This window comes from Octodon degus, unplaced genomic scaffold (assembly GCF_000260255.1).
Source record: "Octodon degus isolate 3935 unplaced genomic scaffold, OctDeg1.0 scaffold00207, whole genome shotgun sequence".
Taxonomy (NCBI): domain Eukaryota; kingdom Metazoa; phylum Chordata; class Mammalia; order Rodentia; family Octodontidae; genus Octodon; species Octodon degus.
The window spans coordinates 3,760,836-3,775,297 of record NW_004524783.1 but is presented as its reverse complement, the minus strand read 5'-3'; the positions used below and the strand labels follow the sequence as shown (position 1 = coordinate 3,775,297).

General features: G+C 41.1%; 1 protein-coding gene across 12 annotated transcripts in view; it reads left to right on the top strand.

Moving 5' to 3' along the window:
• Trio (trio Rho guanine nucleotide exchange factor) overlaps positions 1-14,462 on the top strand; it is a 374,802-nt gene that overhangs the window by 119,051 nt on the left and 241,289 nt on the right. The window lies entirely within an intron of this gene.

Below are 14,462 nucleotides of genomic sequence, written 5' to 3'. Positions count from 1 at the left end.
AAAATCTTACATGTTTATTTTTCATGACTTAGTCTTTCTGTAAATTATTTGCTAAAGTGAAGTTCATGAACATATAACTAATAATTTTTCTGTTCAGTATGTGTACTATAACTGATGCATTCAGAAGTAGTAAAATTAAAATGTATACACTTATTTCTCCACAAAAGTATTTGATAAAGGCATTAAATCCTATTACTATCTTAGTTATTATTGTATACATTAAGACTGTGTATTCTTAGGAAAGAAAAAATAATTATATTGTCTACTTTGCCTTTGTAACTTTATAATTTTAGTAATCGGTATAGAATGTAGTTTTATTGTAGAATGTTTTAGCAATATTTCCAAGCAACCTGGTTTTGTCTGGCAGTTTGAGAGGTAACTCGCATAGCATATATAGTATACATTTTAGTAACTTTTAGTTTATTCACCCATAGAATTTTACAGCCATTATAATAGTTTTAGAATATTTCCAGTGGAAAAAGTAACTTTATAGCCCTTTATAGTCATCCCTGCAATCTAATGTCCACATCTTGTCTGGTCCTGGTCAACTACCAAACAACTTTTTGCCCTTGTGGATTTTCCTGTGAAATAACCTGTTTTCATAACCTGAGAATGGTCTTCACAGGGAAGTTTCTTGTAATGTATGATAACTTGGTATAACTTTATTTATAAACCACTGAGAAAGATCTGCCTGCTTGTCAGCATGAGTTATTTTTCATCTTGACAGTACCAAAGAGGTATTTTCCATTTCTGCTCGTTTGGTAGTATTGTCAGTATAGCGATTAAGAAGTCTTGAGGCCATGATGTCATTGGGTTCTTGCAGGTAGGTGTGGTGTGCTGTGGTTTATAGGAATGGCCTGCATATTCCTTAGAACATAAGAGAATCAGGATTAGCAGAGGCAGGGTAACCTAGCATGTGCGCCTGCATGCTTGCTTTTGGACACACACACACACACACACACACACACACACACACACACCTGCTGTTACCAGCAGTTGTTGAGTGGAAATTAACAATTGTAGCCTTGACACAAATGGAATGGAACATGGACACATTCAAATATGAGATATTGAAATCCTGCATAGACACTGAACTCATGGTGTTTCAAATGCCTTAACTGATGAACAGATTTAGGTACTTTATCTGCCTCTGAATAGATCCTTCAAGGAATAGGCAGTTAGTTGTCCAGTAACATTTGATCACAGTTTGATGGCTAGGACATTGAAAAGAGAAACAGGTTATAAGTTGAGTCAAAACCTGCTTGTCTGTCTTTAATTTGAAGTGGCATTCATGGCCAACAAGTTTTCTTTTTTTCTCTGACATTAGCATTGTGTGTTGAACAAAACTGCCTCTGAGTGGCTACATACCTACTGCTGTTGCCCTCCCTAACATTCTTCTCAATATATGGGAAGTGATAAGATGCAATTTTTTCCTGTGATTTGTGAATTTTAAGGTGATTACAAATGTTCAGATGAAGTGAAATTTACCTGGGAAAAGTATAATTTGTATTACTTTTCTTGAAATGGTGTGCAGGTAGTAGGTTTTATAGGCATAAAAGTTAGACACTGCACAGTGATTTTGATTTCAGAGGCATAGTCCAGTGTTGAAGTGACTACTAGATTCTGGGAAGGACTTTCTGTAACTAAGAAGGCAATTCAGTGCTGAAGATGAGCAGTTCAGGGTTTTCTTTGATGCAAATTCGAACATTTATTTGCTCATTACTTTAAAAACATAACACCAGTAATCATCACTTCCCTAATGTGTGATGTGGTAAGTAAACTTGAAGCCACGCATCTGTGGTGGTCTCCTTGTGACCAGCCCCTTCTTTTACATGACAGCAGGTCTTCATTCTTTTCACTGTTTCCCGTCCATGAACAGTTGCACTGAAGCACCATCAGCATTAAAAACATATCTGAGAGGAAATCCAAGCCAAGCATCTGTTAGCCAGCCAGCCCGTTTCTAAACCCCTTTCAGCTGCAGGGAGTGACAATCATTCCATGTGGTTGGAGTCTGACTTGCAGCCCTTATGGGAGGTACAATCTTCCTTGTACATTTTCAGAAAAGAGGAAAAACTTCTTGCATTTCACTGAAGGTGAGAAGTCCTAGGTCATAGAAAACAAGACCTATTTATCAGAATCTGATAGAATTCTGCAAATAGTTTCTATTTGGAGGGACATTTAATTTATTTTTACATTTGAGATGGAATTTATTTATTAAAGTTGTTGTCAGACCCCATCTTGGAAAGCGATAATAGAAGTTTAAAACTTAAATTATTATTATATAAGCTTATATTTTTGTTAAGAGTTGTAAAGCAAGTTTTTTTCAATTCTATTTTATTTATTTTTTGAAACAGGGTCTTGCTATGCTGCTGGGACTCCTGTGTCAGCCTCCCCAGGGCTAGGATTATAGGCATGCGCCACTATGTCTGGTTCTGGGGCCTGCACTGCATGCTGTACCAGTGATCAAACTCAGGACCTTGCACTTGTTAAAATATTTTCTATTAACTTTTGTTTAATAGACTGTTAAAATAATTTGAGCTTATTCAAAGAATTTTTCCCATGTGTATTAACTAAAAATGTAGGTCTTTTAAATATAGTCTCTTCTTGTATCTGTAGTGTAGCATTTGAAAGTGAGAAATTTATTTGCTTTATTTCAGAATGATGGAAGAAATACTGTCTCATGTGTTGGATTTGTTACATAAAATAAAGTAAAATGTCATGAAAGCATTTCAAGGTCTTTGGATAGGACATTTCAGTTAAGTGGATCCTAATACTTTAAAAATTAACCTATTTTTTTCATTAAAATTTTGTGCTATTCTATGGATATCTTGCATTTTGAATTGGCCAGATTTGGAGATGTATTTTGAAGTTGTGATTTCCTTTTCAATATATAGTAATTCATAGATTTCGATATAAAATGAATATGGTTTCTAATTTGTGGTTTGGAGTTACCTAACAAAAATAGGACAAACATAGTAGAAAACACTGATACACTTCGGAAGTTGAAGAAAAGGTAGGTATCAGCTGCTCTCTTTTAAGGCTATAGGAGATACTGAGGCTTCATGGTATATATATTGTCAGCTCGATTGGTATGAGAGCTATGGGGGATTCGTAAGACACACTTCTGAGAATGGGGGATTTATGGAGGTGTGACCTTCCCTGCTACAGTGGGCCTCGGGTCCTTTCCTTTGTGGTGCTTTCCTTTGCTTTATTTGCTGCTCACCATAAAACAAGCAGCGTTGCTCTTCCAGGGCCCTTCTGCTGTGAGGGTTTTTGCTTTAAAACCACTTAACTGAGGACTGAATCTCCTGAAACCATGAACAAAAAAATAAAGCCTTCCTTTAGGTTGTGGATATTGGGTGTTTGGTTTCATTGATGAAAAGCTACTTTATGGCCAGTTTTGCTCACTTGGCTATTTATATTCTAGGTGTATACAGTTGTAGTGGCGAGGTCTCAGAAAATTGTCCTGACTTGTAATGAATTGAACTGTAGTACTAAGAATATTAGAGAAAATAAGCATTCTAAAGGATTTAAAGTTCAAATGTGGTTTATGAAACCATATTTGTCCCAGTTGTAACCCACATGGCAAAGAGCACCCCTTACCCTTTGCACTGTTCAGGAAATTCTAGGCTTTGATACTTGGTATCTGCTTGGGGAGCAGCTGGCCCTTGGTGGGCCGGGCTGGGCCCTGCGGCATGGGACTTATGCTGGGACTACAGAAGAGTGAGGATCGGGACCTGCAGGACATAGAGGAGTAGCCAGGGAAGGAGGTAGAGCCACAGGAATAGAGGCTCCAAGACCAGCCAAGGGCAGCAACTCCAGTTGAGGACTTTACCATTGGAAACTGAGAACCAGAACACGCTGCAACAAACACTGCAGCGGTACTGACGTGTAGCTTGAGAGCCAGTGAGTCTACTGAGTCAACGAGAAGACAGCATTTGCTGTGACAAGCTTCTTCACATCGTGCCTACTCACCATTCACAACTGTGAATGTCCACTGCCATTCTGTGGTTTTTCCATTTGTCCCTACTATTTAAATTAGGTTATTGTGAAAGCTCATTTCACCTGTTTAAAATCCTGGCACAGTTTTTTCATGAGTAAGCCCCAGAAATCTGAGCTTTTCTATAGCTGGAGTTTCTTACTTCAACTAGAACTTTCTTTCTGTAGCATTTTAAATGGTTGAGTCCTTTCTGCAACCACAGAGTTTATTTAGAGGCATATTTGCAGTTCTCTTTGCCCCTTGCCCTTGTTTGAATTAAGAAAAGACAGGCTTGTATTAGTTTTGAGGCAGCTGCTAACAAAAATCTCGTTTTCTTAAGAGCTGTGCTTGTCATTGCTTAATGATAGAAGATGTAAGCCCAACTGGTTTCAATTCTGTAATGAATTGGAGATGCCTCCATATGAGAGTCCTCTCTGTGTGGGTCAGTGGCCTTCGCAGTGGATGCAGTCTGAGTGAGCTGATTGTGAGGCCCTCTTCACCTGTGCTTGCAGAGCCCACTGAGGAAACAAGAGCCAGAGGCGTCGAGTGGGGCTTGGTAGTCCAGCCTCATGCTTTAGGTCTGGGATAGACAGATGCTTGTTTTATTGTCACCACCTCTGCTTTGGGATTTAATTTACTAAGCCCAGTTTGCTAATGATTCCTATCCCAAGGAATTGAATTAGGCGGCTGTATTAGGTGCCTAGTGTTAATCTTCGAGTGTTGAATATTTTTGGTATCTATTCAAAGTAGGGCAAGGTTTAAGCTGCTGAGGGGGTAGAAGGCATATTGCTATTGTTTGATTATTGTACACATACATAGTTTGATTCCAAGTTAATAATGTAAGGAGAAAGACACTATCTAGCCCCTGATTTACTTAACTTCCTCGTAAGTTTTATTTCTCTTCAATCATTTGTTTTATTTGATAAGCAGTTATACTGTTTTAGGAGGTGGAAGTTCAAAATAAATAGAATATCTTTTAAAATAGAAAAATAAAACTTCACCCAATTACAAGACCAATAATATTAATGTTCTGATACTTCATTTCTCTTAACTTTATTTTTTTAAAATTAAAAAATCTTTTATTTATTTATTTGGTACAGAGTCCCATTCAGACTCAGTAATCCTCCTGTCTCAGCTTCCCCAGTGCTGGAATTACAGGCATGAATTACCACACCTGGTTCTGGTGGCCAGCATGGCACGCCCAGGGTTCTGGGGCTGGCACAACATGTGGTATTGGGGATCGAACTCTGGTCCTTGCACTTGCCAGGCAGGTGCTTAAGACTGTTGAACTATCTCCCCAAACTTGACTTAGTAGATATCAAATTAAGAGGAACTTGTCAATAGTTTAAAGTAGCAAGTGTCCTTTAGGGATGAACTATTGAAATGTGGAAAAGTACAACCTGGAATGGACTTTGTGTTTCCCTCAAGGTGAATCTACTCTTGGGGATGAATCTATTCTTGGCAACTTCTCAGACAGGCCCTGTTGCTGTACGCTGTCACCTGGCATTGCAGCAGCTGTACTCTTAGGCATTGAGTCCTAACCAGTCTAAACCAAAATGTCCTTTTTTCATCCTACTCAAGCCCTGTTGGTCTTCAGAGAGGCCTGCCCTTCCCCCCTATATTCCTTGGGACTAACCTAAGTGAAGAGATGATGGTCAAGATGATTTATTTTCCAGCTCTACTTTCTCTGTGCTCACCTCCATTCACACCTCCCCTTGTTCCTGCTCCTTTCTGTTCCTCCAGCTGGGATCCTTTAGACAGGAGAAAAGGAAAAGGGTGTCATTTAGCTTTAAAATCATTTAGCTTTTTGACTAAGCTGTCGTTACCAGGCATTTTCTTAAAGTTTACCTGTCTCTCTTTTCCATCTTTGTATCTGTTCTTGACTCTTTAGAAATCCCCTTCTACCTTCTGGAATGTTCCTAAGCATAGTGGTGTGCATGCCTCATAAAATTTGATTTCTTAAGGCCCCTCTCCATGCCAGGCAGTTCTCCTGGTCTCTCTGCTGTGAGAGGCCTGTATATGCAGTGTATGGCCCCCCCACCCTGGGAGTATTTGCTGCCTTCTCTCCTTCCTTGCCAGGTCAGGTTGCTGGTTAGGGAGTGCTGCACATGAGTCTGGTGTCCTTGTGGCTGAGTATGGGATGCTCAGCTAGTTCCCATGCTGCTCTTGACTTTGGGACTTGCACTATAAGTTCAAGACACGGAAATGTCCTCCTGGCAGAGGAGATAGCTCAGCGGTCTAAGCACCAGCCTGGCAAGCGCAAGGACCCAGGTTAGATCCCCAGTGCCACATGCTGTGCTGGTCCAACCCTGCCCACCCAAACCAGGCATGGTGGAACATGCCTGTAATCCCAGCACTGGGGAGGGTGAGACAAGAGGACCACTCTGAGTCCAAGCTGAGTAGCAAGACCTTGTACCAAATACAGAAATAAATAAAAAATATTTTTTTTTAAAAATGCCCTCCTGTTAGTGTCTTAGTTGGGAGTTGGATGCTGCTGCTGCAGTCTAGTAAGCAATAGTCTGAATTAAGCACAATTTCATGACATGAAATTGAGGTTTTTTTTTTCTTTTCTTTTTTTTTTTTTTTTTTGAAATTGAGTATTTTTAAATGTAGCAATATAGAGCTTTAAATAAAAATGTTAGTTCTTGTATCATATAATGGTAATTTTTTCCTAAGGAATTTGTTGAAGTAAACCTAGAAATTGATCTTTTCTTAACAAAAGTTCTTTATGTTTGAATTGTTTTGGAAAATTAACTGAATTTTGAGTTAGCATATTTTGGAAATAAATATATAAAAGTTTTTATTATATAAATTAAGATCTATCTTAGTTTTCAGGATTTTAACGTCTCAGCTGAAAGGGCACACTATTTTGACAATAAAGCTTACAAGTTAAGCACTGTGGACTTAGATATATTAGCAACAGGATAGGCTAGTTGTACCTGTTTTTGCCTTGCTTTGTTTTTAGCGTGTGAGTTTGGGAGATTTTAATGAGTCTTGTACCTCGTAGTGTTGTTTTAAAGACATTATACATTTTGGTTATACCTGTCCCACATTTTATATTTGTATTTTTAGTTAGGAGTGTCAAACTTTAAGGAACAGGTAACTGTAGTCTGGACCCCCTCTTTAAGGCTGTTGCTGGCAATACATGCTGTACTGTTTTTGTTACATCTGCCAATTCGAAGTGGCGTTGAGTGCATTAGGGAAGTAAGATGAATTGCTCTGAACCATTCATTAGTAAATGGTTACTTCAGTGTTGACTGTGTACATTACATGCATGTAGGGCCTCAGGTGGTGTACTTGCCCCCAGGGCTTTAGGTGAGGTGGCCCTAGGAGCTCGAAGTTATGCAGTTGGATACTACACAAGTCGTGTTCCCCCCATCCCCTACCCCCATGAGTTTCTTGTAACTAACACACCGTGCAGGGCTGGACCTGGCTGCTGTGTGCCTCCTCATCAGGTATTGTATTGCTTGTTCTTGGGAACCACGTTCATCAGCAGGGCTGACATTTGTTGGACATTATTGATGTGGTAGGCACTGTGCTTGGTGCCTTGCCAACTTTTCCTCTAAGCCTCAGTGCAAGCCTATAATAAGACATTCTTACTCCATTGGATGGCCCAAAGCGCTAAGGGATTTATGCAGGTGGTACTTCCAGGTTTGATTCCTAGCCTGGCTGATTTCCTAAAGGTAATGTTTTTTCCTCATTAGACTGAGCCCCCTCAAAACAGATTGGAAAAGCACAGGTGAGGCACTGTTCAACCTTGGATCCCTGGGAAGAGGGCACAGTTCCTGCGTCAGAAATGCTCACAGACCAGGCTGGACAGTCTTGGGAAGGGGACTCCTCAGAAGTAGACTCTGAGGCAGCAATCTTGAAAAAGCAGTCTCAGAAATGAAAAAGTTGAAAATTCTTTATTATTTAGTTGATTTTTGGGTCTTGGGGCCATTGTGAGACCCTGGAGTAAGAGAGACTGTCCTTAGGAAGGTGATACAGTCAGCCACTGGGCTAGGCCTGCCCCTGTAGTTGCTGACTACTCACCGTTCCAGCCAAATTCCAGTTTACTCAGGGGAATAGAATGGGGAGTGAGTAAGGCAGACACCCTCATCATTACTATAGCTGAAGGCCAGCTGAACCTTCTGGGCTCTGAAGGAGAGAGTCACCAGTGGAGAATGTGTTCGTGTGCTCAGGCTTCATTTATTCCTTTATATAAGTATAATTTGCATTTGTTGAGGTCAGGCATTTGGACAGACCCTTCAGCACAAATATTGTGGTGCAGAAGCCGGGTGGGAAGGTTTAGGCCACAGCTACAGTGAGCAGGCTTATTTGCTTGCAGGACACATTCTGTGAACTGATTCTTGCCTTGCCTGTTAGCAGAGACATTTTAAAATAAGTGGGGCGGGTGGGGGGGGCAGATTGTGTCCTAGAGCCAACAGTACTCTTGCATGAGGACTTATTTAAAAACCTGTGAGCTTGAACTGGCTTCCCCGCCCCCAGCATTTCATCTTATGATGGAAGAGCATGGAGGTAAGGTATACATCACCTCATCCCAAATGGAAAACTGGGATGAGAATAAATATTCTGGTTTTCTCACCTTATTCCTAAAAAGACCTTTTTTTTTTTCCTTTCTAGTTTTAGTCATTCTATTAAGAAACTGTGTGCTGGGGAAGGCACCATTTCTTATTAAGGGTAATGACTAGTAGGGAAATGACTAGTATAAATTTGTTAGAGAAATGCGTAGTGCTTGATTGTAACATCTTCGAGGACGTGTTTTTAATTTTGACACAAAGGAGAAAGAAGGGTGACTTATACCAACGGAAGCTGCAGCCTTCCGCAGCACAGTGCAGCCCTGCGTGGTGCTTAAACTGGTGAGCAGTTGCTCCTCCTGCAGTTCATCCTTGCACAAAAGAGATGATGTAATCTGGTTAGCTGCCAGCCACGTGGCCAGCATGCCGTCACTGTCACTGTTTCACGTGGAGACCTCTGCTGCCAGTGCTGGTTTGGCTCCCAGCAGCCACACATTTATAATTAAATTGCATTCCCCTTGCCAGGGCTGTCTTTCACCTGGGTACACATGCTTGTTAATGAGGGCAGCAATGTGACTTCATGGAGGAATTGGGCGGGTGACGTTTATGAGCAGAGCAGCCATTGTACAAAGCTTTGGAGTCTCTGTGCGTGTCCAAAATTAACACTGTGTCAGGATGCTCTGTTGCCATTAACAACCACTAGTGGGTTTCTTAGCAGATGGAAATACTGGGGGCTCAGGCTTTTCTTCCCTGGCTTTTTTTGTGGGTCCTAAGAGTAGCTTATCTAAGCTGTACATTCGGAGGGAAGAAGACACCTGATGTGCTGTAGGTATACATACAAGCACCAGCTTCCCAACAACAACCAAGTGTGCTGCCTCTTGGGTTGTTTTTTTTTTTTTTTTTTTCTGTCTCTGAGTTTCATTCTATCCTGTTGATTTAGGGCAGGCATAGTTCTATGACAGCAGCATGAACTGTGCAGGAGCCACTCAGCTCAGTGGCAAACACTTTGCTTGCATCTTTTCATAGAATTGTCCAACCACCTTCTGAAATACAGGTCACTAAGGAGTTGACTACAGTAAGGAAAGATGGGATAATTTGCTCAGCCTTTCCACTTATGGGAGGACCTGCACAAAAGACAGAAGGGGTGGGGGAAACACTTTGAATTTCAACCCTAGTTGATTCTTCTGTAAGGAAGCACTAGGTTTGGGATCGTCTCAGGAGATCTGGGCAACTCTAGTTAGTTGTTGAGTCCTGGGTATCTGAGTCCCAGCCATTGAGGCCTAATGAAACCAAGACAGCTTTGTACTTATGCACCTGGTTTCTGGGGGTGCTGGTGCTGGTGCTGGTGGTGCTGGTAGTACTGGTGGTGCTGGTGATGGTGGTGTTAGTAAAGTGATTAAGTGCTGCTATCTGCAAGAGTTAAGAAATTATAAGATTTCTTTAATTTTTTGGTTGATTTTCAAAATGAAAATGTCTTAATTGCATTAACAAAACAACCTCTTAGAAACACAGTGAAACAGCTCAGGATTTTGGCCCCTGGAGGAACTTTTCTGTTATGTTGTATCAGGACTAAGTGATTAGTACTTTTATGGGGTGTATATAGTACAAGATAACAGCGCCCTATGTATTTTAAATTCATAGCATCTTAGTTGCACATTCTTAAAATGCCCACCTGTTTTTTGGGGTAATTTGCAGGTAGAGTAACCAGAGATGGTGGGAAGAACTACATTGCTGCAGTCTTCATGCTGGTCGTTACACAGTGTCTCCTTCTCTACTACCGTGGGGTGTCAGAGGCTAGATGAGCCCTCTGAAAAGGACCTTTCTTCAAGACAGCAATAAATTAGGACTAGGTCTAGGATTAGAGGTGGGGTATCTTAACTTCCTGAACCCTTGTCACTGCTGAGCAGGTTCTGTGCATTATGTGTGTCACTTTGTCATTACCCTTCAAGATAGGTTGACTGAGGCCTTGAATTCACCTACAGGCAGAGGCAGGAGGGGTGTAGTGGGCTGGGGAACAGATGACCCAGGTACCAGGAGAAGCCTGTGGATTAGGAACAGGTTAATTGAGAAAGGCAGTATCTTCTCTCTAGAATCAGAAGGGAAGGCAGCTTTAGTAACGTTTGACGTAGAAAGAAAGAGAAGCGAGAACCTTAAGTCCTCCATTTTTGTGGTAGAGGAAGAGGTGACTGTCGGGTGAAGAGCGAGGTAAGGCCAAATGCTTGGGGTGACCAGGCAAATGAAGAATTGTCATTGTAGTTTACTGGCTCACTGATAATCAGTTGTGCTTGTGTTTTCACCTGATATGTTGATTCTCTTCATGGGGGTAGTCTACTCAGGTGCATGTCCACGTTTTGCGAATCTAGAAGATGACAGCAAAGTCTTACCAAATGACTTGGAATGAGCCAACCTTAGAAGTAGGTCCTTCACAAACTGTCCTTTATTCTTGGATCCTGGAACATTAGACATGAAAATTAGAACAATCAGTTTGTCTTTGTACTTGTTTACAAAAGGAAAGGTTACTTTCATGGCTATAAATTCACTTGTGGTAACTTCGTGTCTTGTTCAAGAGTTTGTGTTATTAATAAGTACTTTTTTTGCAGGGAACATTTTTGGTATGTCAAGGCCTTTACTGTCAGATCTGATTGTTTTTCCTTCATGATAATTATCCATCAATTCATTTCTTACTCTTTCTAGCTGCATCAAACCAAGCACCTGGCCACAGACTCACTACCTTCTTGATCTTTCAGGATGGCTACTCAGACTTGTTGTTCTAAGTACCCACTGAGAACCAGTATAGCTACCCTGTCACAGGATGCCATACTTGTAGGAACACTCTGGAAGGCTGAATGCAAGTTCTTTGGGGAGCCTCACTAGTACCCCTGAGACATTTCACCTATGTCCTTGAAGCAGTGCTTGCTTCAAGACATGTCTTTCAGATTGTACTCTGCATTTCCTGTTGCCATATTTCTGAAACAAAGCAAAGATGGCAGTGGAGTCTAAGCAAATGTTAAAACTATTCTTTGGACATTTCCTTTAAGCAGATCTTCCCAGAGCGGAATGACTCATTTTAATCTGGTTACCTGTGAATGAACCGAGAATATAGTCTGTTTATCTTGAAAGGAAAGGCAGTCTCTTTGGCGCAGACTTGGCCCAGGTTTCCCAAAGCACACTGACATAGGAACAGAGGAACAAGCTTGTGTGGCCTTCCTGTCTTGGTCAAGCTCCCTGAGCAGCACATGTGGGTTGGGGCAGGGCTGACCCAGGCCCAACTCCAGCAAGACTCAGGGTTCCAGGACCCAGGTGTGGCAATGTACACCTCCACCACTCACTTCGTTAGGCAGCCTGGCCTTAAAATTATGCTCGGCCGTTCATTGCTCAAGAAAATAGTTTCTATATTGGTAGTGTTATTAGCCATTGATGCAAACTATCCTGGTCACATCAGACTTTCCAGTAATAGTTAAAATGAATTTTGCTGAAAGGAAAATCCAGTTCCCAAGAGGACAGTAGCTCTGTATTTGCCAAAAGAGAATGTTGTATGAATCTTGGATATGGAAAGAAAGTATCAAAGTCCCTTTAAATTTTTATTTATGGCTTATTATTTTCAAGTGTCTGTTGGGGGTATGTGTCATTACATACATGATAAGCTAGGAATAGTCATACATACATAATTTAGAATTGAGGGCTATGTCATAAAATTCTTTAGTGATGGGATTTTTTTTTTTTTTTTTTCAAAATGGTTTAAAAACCATGACCTTAGAGCAGCAGTTCTCAAACTGTGGTCCCAGGCACCACTTGGGACCACTGAGACTTTTTCAAGGAATCTCAGAGTTAAAACTTTTCACAATGAGCATGAGAAGTCTTAGCTTTTTCTTAGTCTCATTCCCTCTGAAGTATATACTGGTCACCCAGAGACTACATAATGTTATATTACAGTAGATCAAAGACAGAAATATATATTAAGGTTTAAATATTTTATATTATGACAGACATCAAAGGGATTCTCAAAAGTATAAATTATGCAGCCTTTCTGATTTTTTTGAAATGCAGACTAAAATGTTTATGTTAATATGTAATCCCAGCACTGGGGAAGCTGAAACAGGAGGATCACTACGAGTCCAAGCCGCACAGTGAGACCCTGTACCAAATACGTAAATTACAGAATGAGCTGAGGGTGTGGTGCTGAAGCTGTGTGTGTGTGTGTGTGTGTGTGTGTGTGTGTGTGTGTGTGTAGGCAGCATTAAAACTGTTTGCCTTGGCTTCACAGCAAGGTGGAAAGATCCTGTTTGATTTTGGTCATGTATTGAAAAAAGAGCCTGAAGGGAGAAGCTCAAGGTGGAAAGACAGCGGGTCTTGTGCATTCTGGCCAGAGGCCTGAAACAGAGCCCTGTCAAAAAGAGAGCTTCCTGCTGCCTAGTTCGGAGCCTCTTGGCTTGGGAGCCAGGTGCCCTCTGGGCATCACACAAGCTAGTTCTGGTGTGTTCACCACCAGATCCAGTGGTCACTAACAAGATCAAGGCCCCAGGTCCTACAGCAGCTGTGATAGCACTGCCACAATTTTAGTAAGAGCTATTCTGCCCCAAAATGATTTTTGGGCTCACCTTTTTTCATGTGTAATTTTATGGAGTTAGATAAGCAGGACCTGGCTTAGCAGCACAGCACTCAGGCGAACTTTTGGGAGCTCTTACAAGGGTGGTCTGACTTTTGAATTGCCTTATAGTTCCTTAAATTTATAGTCAGTCCCAGAGGAGGAAATTGCTAAAGTAAATTTACCATGATTGTTGAATTTTTTAAAGAAAATTTTATAATGTTTAACTGTAACTGTATATATCATTTCTGTTCTTTTTAAAGCCAAGATGCCTGTCCTTATAGAACATAGTAATTAGAGGTAAATGATCGAAACTTGCCCCATCCAACTTAATATAGCACTCACTAGATTTGTACAGCCAAGTGTAAGCTTTTTCTTGGTGCTGCTGCTGCTAATGGCAATAGCTAGTGTTTTAGGTCCTGCTTATTGGTTCTGGGAGGTAGTACTCTTGTCTCTCTGCTTCACAGATGCAGAATAGAAGGTTTGAGGGACTGAGTGCTTGCTTCCCCATGGTCACTGATGTGGGTAACTCAGTTCCAGAGCCTGAGCTCTTAACTAGACACCTGAGGAACTCTACACAAGTCTCTTTTGAGAGGCGGCAGTGATGCTTTAAAGTGATACATGTAAAACTTGTACTGCTGGTGAAGATGAGCTGGAAGTAGAGCCCTAGTGTGCGAGCAGCAGTTAGTAACTGGGTCATCTTCCTGGACCATTTGAGCTCTCTGTGCAGAGCTGGAGAAGGAGCACACCTACTTTATTTTGAATATACCTGTTTCCACTTCCATTATTATACTGAGTTTAATTTGGGGGGAAATGGGCCCTATGACTAGTACATAACTTGCCCTTTGTCCTTTCAGGAGTGTAACAATTAAGGAATTTGAACAAGGAAAACAGATTCCTCAGTTTACAAGGCATTCAGCTCTGAAAGTTGTAAAAACAAAAGATGTTAAACTGTGAGAACGTTTGATTGCCCCTTCCCCAGAGTTTGCAGGGGCCACCCGCACCCCTCCCCCCTTACCCCTCCAAGCAGGAGCAGGTACGAGCATGTACCAGCCCTATCTTCAGCAGTGTTATCAGACACTTTAAGCCTCTTTACCTCGTGCTGCTTGCAGTTTTCTGTCTGGCTCAGTGCTAGTGCATAAGAATACCAAGATGGAGATGAGTCAGCCTATATTCAGCCCTGTTTTATGTCAGAAATGGTTTTCCTATCAGTATGTTTAGATTGTTGGGCTTTAAAAAGATTTTAAAGATCAAAAACTCTTCAGTTTTTGTAGGTATGCAGAAAGGAATTCAAGAAGACACAGATGAAGCATGGAAATGAATTTGTTTTTAGTTTTGTTATATTTTGTTTTTGTTGTCCTTTTTTCCCTATTAGCAGATT